A 9,250-nucleotide genomic window follows, 5' to 3' on the forward strand; every position below is an offset into this window, starting at 1 on the left:
TTCAGCTCCTGCAGATTATGTTGATGATGACTTTCTCAAAAGCCTGGAATTGTAACATGTTTGCAGGCTCTTTGCCCTAAACAACTAGCTTTTTCAAGCTTATACATCACCTACTTCTGTTGGTGTGAAGGGATACTGAGGTTGCATAGCAACTGATTTTTTGGCATTGCCATACATTTTATGAAAGAGACTGTGTGCAGAGCCATCTGTCCTAGGATGCCCAACAAAGAGGGACATCATGGCATTCAGGGTATATAGACCCAGTCTATGGATCTCTTCTATAGGGATTCATCTCTATTATGGAGCCAATGGCTGAGGAATGGAGAGAGAATGAATCAGTTTATCAAGCACTATTAACTATTTTCTAAAGCCTTTGAGCACACTTTTAAAGGAAGCAATGCTTTCTTATAGCCTCAGATTTTTTCTTTTTTTTTTTTTATACAGGCTGTTTAGGCATAATAGATTTTCATTTGTAAAGCTTATTAAAATGGAAGAATAATACAGCCAGGTTTCCAATTGCAACTCAACTGATTTATTCTTGTAATTATGAAGCAAAGTAGGAATTGTACAGTATTTAGTACTTTTCTTAAAATGAGACCATCTAATGTAATTGAAGGTGTGCAGACGGGAGCGGAAGGTATGCCTGAATGTGTAGGTTGCTAGATTTTGCTTTACCTAAAGCTTATTTTCTTCGTACAGTTGGAGGAAATGAATAAAAAAATACCAAAAAGCTAATTCCCTACTTGTCTACCTGTATTAGCATCTTACAGCATTTTGCTTTATAAAATAAGCTGTGTTGATGCTTATTAAAAATAGCATCCAGTGATACATATTTGCTTTTAGAAAGTTGTATAGATTGTATTTAATCAAACTCATTTTGTCAGTCACTTAAAGTTGCCTGTGTTTAATTGCTGCCTTTATACCAGACTGCATGTTAAGGATTTTATAGGAATCAGTCATGATTTTGCAGTAATTCCAAAGCTATTCTCCACATACGTTCTGTTACCACTATTGCACTTGTTTATTTTCTTGTCCTGGAAGATCTGTTTGCCATACACAACCTGTCTAACTATAACCATTCAACATTTTTGAGCTAGCCTTTTTTGGCCAATATGCATCTTAACTCCATATAAAATGGTTCTCTTGTTCCCAGCAAGTCTTTGTTCCTTAAAATACTTCCTCCCCCCGCCCAAACAGCAGTAAAATATCATAAATGCCTGGATAAATACAGGTTTGGGGATGCAGTCTATTGTAAATATTAATACTGCCAAAAATAATCTGGTCTTTTCAATATCTGATTTCTATTTTATTAACCTTGCAGTACTATGTCTTTTCTTTAATACAAGACCGGACCATAACCTGATATCTAAACTTTTTAAGTCGTGATTTCTTCTGCTCTTCAGTTATCAGAATGAATTTTTAGTTGCTTGAATTCAATTCATAACAGTAAGTTCCTTGAACTTATTCAGCCTGTTTCTTAAATTGTTGTCTATAATTTTTAAGTACGGTAACTTCAATGTTATATGAATTTTCATATCTTGAAATGTGGGATCAGAATGAGAACTCTGTTTCATGTTTGCTAATTTAAACTAGATCCAACTACATTTTTCTTTTTCTGCTATGTTAAAATAAGTCATTTAACTGTGTGGTTCCTTACTTTCTGTAAAATACTTTTGACTTCTGGAACAAGGTGAGAAGGAAAATGTGTAGGGTGATCTGGCTAGTCCTTGGGGAGTATGAAGTGCTTTTGGACTTAAGACTTGCACCTTCATATCAAACTTATGCCTAAACTTTATACAGTAACCTTCCCTTCACGGGATTTATCAGTCAGGCATAAAGTTCTACATAAAAAATACATAATTCTCAGCTTATCTATAACTTTGGGGAAAAACATGACAGTTTAAAAAAACTTTATAAAGTAAATCATCAGTTTAATTTTTACTAGAAATATCAAATTGATATAAAATGGATTCGTCTGTACTTCCTAAAACAAAAGAGAAGAAAATAACAGAGAAACAAGTCTCTTTGTTCTGAGTGAAAGAGAATACTTAATCACACATCAGCAGAGAATTAAAAAACATAGCAATACATGAAAGTATTCTTTTTTTCTTCACTGAACAAATTAATTGCCAGCAATGGAAAAAACTACAAAGTGCTGTTTAAAAATAAAAAATACATATCTTAAACTTAATAAACAGGAGCTAACACAGCTAAAATAAAGCTCCAAAAATCAACTAGCAACTGGCAATTGGTTTTGGGTCTCATCAGCTTGAAATACAGATCAAACAACTTTCTTGCAAAAGCAAATTTGAAGGAGTAATTCTACATGCATGATTTTCTGAGACAGACTCATCACAGAGCTTCTTTATAAATGTCAAATGGACACTCTCCAGTTTCATTCATTTCATGGCTGTAATCCAGCCAGATGTGGAGGTCTTAAACCACCTAATGATATTTGTTGTGATGGTCCTTGTAATATTGTTCTTGTGCTTTTGTAAAATAGGTAGGAATAAACATTGAGTACTCGCTAGGAAGTACCGTTTATCTATCACTAGATATGCTGACAAGTGTAGAAAGGGGATAAAAGGAAGAAATTATTACCAAGCAGGTGAGAAGGATACAGGATAATTACATCCTTATCCCCTTATACTGACCTACAGGAGAGCAATATGTTGCAGAAATATAAGAGATATAAGCTTATCTTCCACCGGAGGTCTCTGAGAAATTGCAGCGTTTATGCTGTGTAATCATACACTTCCTCCTTTTTGGGAGTAGGGTGACCTTAAACACGATATTCAAGGAATGATCACTGAAATTAATTCTATGCTGCAGATGTGTTAGTTCAAGTCCACTTAAAAAAAAAAATAAAATACTTTTCTGGTTTTATTTTCCAAGATTGTCAAAATACCCAAGCAAAAATTAAACAAAAAGTGTTTTCATGGAATGCAGGAGCATGGACAGGGCAGAAAGGTCCTCCAGGACACAAAGATCCTTCAGAGTTTCTGGGTAAACATATTGCTGGTACCTACTAAATACCTCCCACTTCCCAAAAGGAGACAATAATGAAAGAGGAGGTATAGCGAGGGCATTAGAAGCATTAAATGAGTGTGTAATAACCCAAGGGAGAACCATTACCAGCCCACGCGAGCAGGGAGTTGGTCTGCAATTTATGGAGGTGAAAATTAGAGTTGAGTATTGAAAAATTCTGGAATTTATCTTTATTTCTGTATCTTACTGACTATATCGGGAGTAAGTTCTCAGTCACATTTGTCTGCTGGCTGTATCGAATGGAGAGAACATATTTCAATAATAAGCTGTCTTGTAATGCCTGAGAGGTATATAAAAAAGAATCTGAGCCACTGCAAATTTTCCCCAAAACACAAGAAATGGAGAAATGTGTGTTTTATTAACGTTCTCCTTTTTTGTTGTTCTGCGTGGCTTAAATGCTTGTCTCTAACATGGTTCTGGTATTTTTAGAGGCATAGTAAGGGGATTTTTACTCACTGTCATACTACACGCAATTCATGAGACTGTGATAGATCAGATGTAGCTGCATGAGTAAAATTTTGTGCCAAGTTAGCCCGTCTGAGATGACAGTTTAATTGTCCTGAACCACCTTAAGACTTGAAGGTAGTAGTTTGTTAAAAGAAAAAAGCAGGGCAAAATGGAGCTTTATGTGTTGCTCTCAGGCTGGATGACAAATGGGGGTTCACCTTTCTGACTATTTTAATCTGTTTCTTTTCACTGAGCAGCACCCATCAGCTTTCCAAGGTGGGCTTTTGTGGTCTTTTGTCAATATTGTTTATAGCAAATCAAAATTTTATTGTACAGTTTAGTTTCAAGTATTTATTTTAAGCCAGCAAGTGGGATAGTTCTGCCTTCCACTAGGCAGGGCTGGTAGCAATTGATGAAAACCAGGACTAAGTTACTGCTTAATGATAACGTCTTCAGAAGCTCTGGGGTGACTGAGGAAGGTAAGTCCCATGGAAAATCAATGGAACTTAGGCTCCAAAGACAGATATGTGTGGAAAATGTTGCTCTAGTCACCTAAATGATTGTTCTCTCTCATGCTCTCTCAGCTGTAATATACAAGAGAGAATGGTTCTGTGTAAAAATATCCAGCATCTCTGAATATTTCTAGACTGTTAAAAATCAGAGTGCTAGATCTTTATCTGACTACTTTCTCTTGTTCTTACCTAACTTAAGCAGCAGTGGGCTAAAGCATTTTTTATGTAGCAACTGGAGTAAAAAAAAACATACACACAACCCCAAACAAAACAAATACCCCTTTAAAGGATGTAGTGGGTATTCAAATAGCAAAGAAAACATAACTATTTTGAACTATAAACATTATTAGCTAGTTGTATCCTTCAAGTTCTTGGCTCTATCATCTATAAAAGGTTGCTTTTTAGTATTGATGCTCATTTCATACATGTATTTGATGTTTGTTCACAACATACAAAGAGGACATAATTTTCTCTTACAACTTGCCAGGCATCACAGATTTCCATTTTCTAGGTGGTGGTTTTCAGTGCACTCCTCTTAATCATTTATGTTGTTACTTGGTTGCTATTCTGTGAACCCTTCAGGGAATCCATTGTTCTCATTTCTGGCCCCTTACATCTCAAGAATACGTGTTTGCCACTACCAGCCCAATGGCACAGCATTCAGGTAACGAGGAGGAGGAGGAAGGGGATGGACCCGGATTTCAGTCCCAGTAATATTTTCAAGAGAGAAATTAAGAGTCACACCTACAGTGCTGGACTGCGGGATATTTATCTCTGTCTCATAAGTTGTTCCTTGAGCCATACTCCTGTGTTACAGAAGTTGAACAAATAATGGCTTAGAGCCTTATTTTCTGCCCTGTTATCAGGTGGTAAAGCACAGAAACTGTTCCTAGTCTTCCATGTTCTGCCAATTTCTGCCTTTTCCTTGTTTTATAAAGATCATATATTTTTGTTTCTTGTTGAGTGCCTATCATAACTTGTGAATAGTTGAGAATACATGAACCAATGACTTATCTGACACATGGCTGTGCCAAAACTGGCACATGAAGGAGAAAATGAGTATCAGAAATGTGAGAGCAAGAGCCATCCCTTTTAAAGATACATAATCCTTTTTGTTAGCAGGCCTTGTAGCAGTTAATGTGCCTCAATGACAGAGTGACATATTCAACTCTAACTTCAGTCATACTGTTTAAGGCAAAAGATGAAGGACAGCCTGAAGAAGTCTCACAGATCTGGTGGCTGTTCATCTAACTGAGATGCAATCTCAAACCAAGGTGGGTCTGCAGACAGTAGCTCCTGTTAGTTCATGTCTGGAGTACATGATATTAGAAGAGAAACTGCGAGAAGTAGTTTTGTCCTCCCCTAACAGGAGACCTTATTTCTGTTTGCAACTACCTAATGAGAAAGTGAGGGAGACAAACCTTTTCTCAGTGGTGTATAGCCGTAGGACAAGAGGCAATAGATGCAAACTGCAACATGGGAAATTCCCATTCAATACAGGGAGGAAGTTTTTACCATGGGGATAGTCAAGTACTGGAACAGGTTGCTCAGAGAGGTGACTCATTATCCATCCTTGAAGAACCTCAGAGCTTCACTGGATTGTCTCCTGAGCATCCTGCTGTATTTGGCCCTGATTTGAGCAGTAGATTGGACTAGATGACCTGTGAAGTTCTTTTGCAATCTACAGGATTGTATGAATCTTTGTTGTATCCATGTATTTGGGGGAGATTAAAGTCAAGATTTATTTATACTAGGCAGTGTGACCTTTTGCTGCTTTGGGTTAGTTTTTTTAGGTTTAGATTTGAAGTCATGCTGCATGATTTTCTTCCACTCCAATGACACGGGAAACTCAGTGGGTGGATAGAATACAAATTCATTGGTTTTTCAGTATGGTTAGAAACAAGGAGATGGAGCACTTGCTGAGTAATTAGCTCTACTGGAATACCAGGTTTTGCACAAATAAGAAATTCCCATATGCTGGGTGATAGTAGTCCCCATCCTAGTTAGTATACTAGTTAACGAGTAGATAATAGTTAAATAGCATCAAAATTAATGAATAATTTTTTCCTCGTTTAGTATCACTGTGATGCCATTATTATGAATACTTGCTTTATAGACTGGAGAGGGTGACAGATGCAGGAAGAGATTTGTCCAAGGCTGCATAAGGCTGTCATTGGGTTGGGAAATAAAGCTGGGAGTCTTGAATTCTAGCTGAATGTACTGTTGCTCAGCCCATCCTCTCTGTCCTTGGTTCAGACCAGCCCTGTGACAGAATAAAACAACTGTATTTTCTGATAGTGTTTTATGTATTTTTCTGCTGCACATGCTGAAATGATGCTTCAAACAATAGGGGAAAGTGTGTGCAGCTACACAGATCAAACTAAAGGACTTGATGCATAGAAGTAAATCTTACCTTAATTGCAGCTTGCTTGTCAAGGATGGATGCTTGAAATAGAATATTCAATGTCTGTTCAGGCGGCATCTCTTTTGTCTAGCTTGGTACATTGACCCTCTTATCCCTTTTGTTATGAATTCAACTGGGATATGAATTGTAGTGGAGATTGTGATGGATTTCGTGATCTTGACAGTAGAAATCATTCTGTGTCATTACCAAGGGATGAAAGTATCATAATTTGTCATTTTAATTTATGTATCAAGTCATCTTGCTACATGAGTATTAACTGTGATAAACTTGCTGTTGCTGCATTGTTACCCTTCTATAAAGTTTTATATGCAGTTCTAATAAAGATATATGTGGCTACTGAAATGGGCACAAAATGGGAGAGAATTTGAAGGATTTTATTTTTCTTTTTTTTAGAAGAAATACTTGAAACTTTTCTTTCTGCGTTAAAAATGATCTCTCTTCTTTAAGTTTAAGGGGACAAATTTGTTTTGAGGGTACCTGCACTCTACTGTTTTAGAAAAAATAAGGTGAGCAGACAAATAGTTCTGGTAAAAGCAGGGGTTCCTCTCAAATGAGGAATACAAAAGTTAACATTTGTTGAAATGTAATAATTCATTTGAATGACCTATTTTCTTAATAGGTTTGTGGGTTGGTTTTGTTTTTTTTATTAAGATCACAAAATTATTACTAGGTTGATCCAGCCTGCATTCATATTACATTGTAATTCTTCATTACATATTCTCCAATGTCAAAGAGCTAAAAGTCCAAATTTGACTTATTTTCATTATCAAGTTAGGGGAGGGGGACTGTCTCGCCTCCACTGAGGAGACCAGAATAAATCTGTTCTAAGGAAAGTGAAAAAAGGTTTCTAACATGTCTTGGAGATACCAATTCTTACCATAATTTCAGTATGTGGACTTTATGGCCCATCACTGTTTTCAGACTAAGGCTAGCTATCCTTTACCATTCATATTCCTTTCACTAGTATTAGCAAGAGATGCATGGCTTCCAAAATATATTCTCCTAACATGTCTGTAACTCTACTTTTGCTGGAAATAGGAGCAACTAATTGAATTTAGTAAGAGAAGTAGTATGGATAGTCTGTGTGTGTGGACAGGTTCTGTGATCCATAACATGAGCCTCTGTAATGGCATGGTTTACGGTTCTCCTTTGTAATATGTAAATGGTGGTCAGGTACCTTCTGGAGTTTTATGTAGATATAAAGATATGTGCTGTGAAAGTAGTAAGAGGAGGAGCCTTATTTTGACAGTTCGTAAGTCCTTTTAAGAATATCTGATAATGCGTGTAGAAGAGGAGAAACTAATAAAAACCAGAGTTTGTATTTATTGTCCTTCATTTCCCTTGAAACATTTCTCTTGTCATAATTAAAACATGAATTAAATGCTTGTAGTCCTGAAAATCAAGAAAGAGAAGCATGCAGATTTGGTTTTCACCATGTACATTTTCTGACCAACTGTCACCAACAAGTTTAAACTGTGCTTCATGTTGGATTGAAGTGGAGTTTATATTCATAAATAACAGTGAGGTCAGTTGGGCTGAATTCTGAGCTCAGGTTTTCTTAAGACTTTGAAAAATTCTGTTGATTTAATGCAGAAAACTCTGAGAAAAGTTGGTCAGTTTATCTTAGACCACATGTGGATATTGTAGAATTGTCCAAAGCCGTATAGAGAAGACACTTAACAGAATGATAAGCACTGAAATAAAAACAAAAGAGAAGATACCTCATTGTTTTCTAACAAAAGGTGAGCTATGAATTTATCCTTATATATTCTGATATTTTGAATACCTGCCTATTCAGCTTTATGTGACTCATCTTAACTGTTCTGTTTCAGCTTTGAATATCAATAATGACATGTTTCCTGACATCTGGGTTAAGGTGAAGCTATTGTATCTGTCAGTTAACCTCTTTTTTGTCAGCCTGCCATGCGGATAATTTTGTGTGTATGGTACAGTCATTAAGGTAATCTCTCCTCTGGCAGAATGAAAATTTAGGTTTCCCATTCTGTATGAAGACATTTATTATTTTCTGCACAAATATGTATGCTGGAATGCTTCTAATGTATGAACTGCACCCCAAGATGTGCGATGGAAGCAATGCCAGTGTAGAAAGCACACTCCCTTTCTTACAAGTGATTTATTTTTTGCAAACTTTATTACTAAGTACAGCAATAACTACTTATTTAGCAGGTATCATCATGCAGAACTCATCACAGTGACAACGTTCATGAGAAAGAGATGCCATAAGTACGTTGTGAGAATGCCATGAGTACATTGTGAATTATTTCATAAATATATAAAATACTTGTGTCATTTCAGACTTGTTTTCAGTGTATTTCACTTCTTTACAGCTTGAATATTAGATTAGTGACATTTAAAGTGTGTTCTGCGTTGCTTGTGGCATCTTGTAGGTTATTTGGTTTAAAGTAATCATGCTTCATCCCAGATTTCTGTTCCAGTCAGAGATTCAAACACCACTGAGCTCTATGGTACATGAATGACTGCAGATTTTCAAAAGAAGAGAGTTTTTGAAGGTGTCTGTGTGTTAAGTTAAATTTTTGCATTAAAAGGAACATCAAAGATACAGCATCTGGGCCAGAGGAGGACCTCAGCAGAACTGCTGTTTGAAGCGTTTCATTCTTGACCTCCAGGACTGTAATAAACTTTTAAATCATTTTCAAGGGCACTTCAGATACTCTGTCAATTAAACTGCCACGCAAGCCCTTTTCCTGTTGGCCTGTAGCCATTACTTAATACAGTCATTAAAATTTAGTTTTAGGAGATATGGCATGGCACAGGAAGCTTTTTCATCAAATGGCTT

This window comes from Nestor notabilis, unplaced genomic scaffold, assembly GCF_000696875.1.
Source record: "Nestor notabilis isolate BGI_N333 unplaced genomic scaffold, ASM69687v1 scaffold6336, whole genome shotgun sequence".
NCBI lineage: Eukaryota > Metazoa > Chordata > Aves > Psittaciformes > Psittacidae > Nestor > Nestor notabilis.